Source organism: Schistocerca americana, chromosome 11 (genome assembly GCF_021461395.2).
Source record: "Schistocerca americana isolate TAMUIC-IGC-003095 chromosome 11, iqSchAmer2.1, whole genome shotgun sequence".
Taxonomy (NCBI): domain Eukaryota; kingdom Metazoa; phylum Arthropoda; class Insecta; order Orthoptera; family Acrididae; genus Schistocerca; species Schistocerca americana.
In genome coordinates this window covers 131,420,613-131,423,116 of record NC_060129.1, presented here as the reverse complement: position 1 = coordinate 131,423,116, position 2,504 = coordinate 131,420,613, and the positions used below count along the sequence as shown (strand labels likewise).

General features: G+C 44.0%; 1 pseudogene; it reads left to right on the top strand.

Moving 5' to 3' along the window:
* The first annotated feature begins 1,451 nt into the window (after positions 1–1,451).
* Positions 1,452–1,569, top strand: LOC124554284 (annotated as a pseudogene).
* The last annotated feature ends 935 nt before the right edge of the window (positions 1,570–2,504 follow it).

Here is a 2,504-nt window from a genome sequence, read left to right as displayed (position 1 = left end):
GCAACATAGTGAAAGAACTGTAAGCGAGGTGTAGCAAAGCTAATGCAGTGAGCGCTCAGCTACGATCTACTCTCTTCTGCAAGAAGGAAGTCAGTACCGAGACTAAGTTACCTGTGCGCCGTTCAATCTTTCGACCAACTTTGTTGTATGGGAGCGAAAGCTGGGTGGATTCAGGTTACCTTATCAACAAGGTTGAGGTTACGGATATGAAAGTAGCTAGGATGATTGCAGGTACTAGTAGATGGGAACAATGGCAGGAGGGTGTCCACAATGAGGAAATCAAAGAAAAACTGGGAATGAACTCTATAGATGTAGCAGTCAGGGCGAACAGGCTTAGATGGTGGGGTCATGTTACACGCATGGGAGAAGCAAGGTTACCCAAGAGACTCATGGGTTCAGCAGTAGAGTATAGGAGGAGTCGGGGCAGACCAAGGAGAAGGTACCTGGATTCGGTTAAGAATGATTTTGAAGTAACAGGTTTAACATCAGAAGATGCACCAATGTTAGCACTGAATAGGGAATCGTGGAGGAATTTTATCAGGGGGCTACGCTCCAGACTGAACGCTGAAAGGCATAATCAGTCTTAAATGATGATGATGATGATGATGATGATGATAGCTTTTGCAAATTGTTATTTTTCATATTCACAAGGCCTGATAATTGACTTAATTTCACAATTTTTGTACAGTAATTTTTTATTAATTTAAAGTTGGGGCCATAAGACTGTTTCTCTTTCATTTTTTTAATTATTCTCGTTGCTTTTATACAATTGAATAATCGATGTAGATTACAGCAATTGCAAATGTTAATTAATCATTGTGTTCTTACCAGTGCTCTATTTTCATTAACGTGGTGAAAATAAATTTTTGTATCCTCAGATGGGGTCAACATTCCACTTCACCAGCACATGTGGCCAGCTTTCCAACCCTGTACCTTACCAGAATGGTCTCTTTAGTGCTGTTTCAGGCTACCATGGATGCAGATGACCGTCACATGGAGGTACGTTTGTAACCTGGAACCTAAAAGTAGTACACAATGAACGAATGTTGTCCCCTCATGGTCCGCAGCACGTGCTCGTGCGGTAGCGTTCTCGCTTCCCACGCGCGGGTTCCTGGGTTCGATTCCCGGCGAGGTCAGGGAATTTCTCTGCCTCGTGATGACTGGGTGTTGTGTGATGTCTTTAGGTTAGTTAGGATCAAGTAGTTCTAAGTTCTAGGGGACTGATGACCATAGATGTTAAGTCCCATAGTGCTCAGAGCCATTTGAACCATTTTTTATCCCCTCATGTGGAAATTAAAATGTGTTTCATTCAAGGGTTTATTCGTTATCTCTCTTGTGCATGTCGTTACAAATGTTTCCACAGAGTTTCATTGTTCTACGATCATTCGTTTCCCATGGGGATGCTCTCAAGTAGCGAAAGTTTACTCGTGACAACCCCGTCCGTTACTTGAGTCAACGGCCTTGCCACTGTGACAGCACCGGTTCCCGTCAGATCACCGAAGTTAAGCGCTGTCGGGCTGGGCTAGCACTCTGATGGGTGACCGTCCGGTCTGCCGAGCGCTGTTGGCAAGCGGGGTGCGCTCGGCCCTTGTGAGGCAAACTGAGGAGCTACTTGAGCGATAAGTAGCGGCTCTGGTCACAAAAACTGACAACAGCTGGGAGAGCGGTGTGTTGATCGCGTGTCCCTCCATATCCGCGTCCCACGACGCCAGCAGACCCGAGCTTTTCCACTCCGTAAGCGCAGAACAGGGAATCAGTGATCATAAGGCCGTTGCAGCATCCCAGAATACAGAAGTAAACAGGAATATAAAAAAATGGGGGGAAGGTTTATCTGTTTAGCAAGAGTAATAGGAGGCAGATTTCAGACTACCTAACAGATTCTTTACAGACGAATGGAAAAACGTAGAAGCCGACCTCGGGGAAGATCAGTTTGGATTCCGTAGAAATATTGGAACACGTGAGACAATACTGACCTTACGACTTACCTTAGAAGAAATATTAAGGAAAGACAAACCTACGTTTCTAGCATTTGTAGACTTAGAGAAAGCTTTTGACAATGTTGACTGGAATACTCTCCTTCAAATTCTAAAGGTGGCAGGGGTAAAATGCAGGGAGCGAAAAGCTATTTACAATTTGTACAGAAACCAGATGGCAGTTATAAGAGTCGAGGGGCATGAAAGGGAAGCAGTGGTTGGGAAGGGAGTGAGACAGGGTTGTAGCCTATCCCCGTTGCTGTTTAATCTGTATATTGAGCAAGCAGTAAAGGAAACAAAAGAAAAATTCGGAGTAGCTATTAAAATCCATGGAGAAGAAATAAAAACTTTGAGGTTCGCCGATGACATTGTAATTCTGTCAGAGACAGCAAAGGACTTGGAAGAGCAGTTGAACGGAATGGGCATTGTCTTGAAAGGAGGATACAAGATGAAAATAAACAAAAGCAAAACGAGGATAATGGAATGTAGTCGAATTAAGTCGGGTGATGCTGAGGGAATTAGATTAGGAAA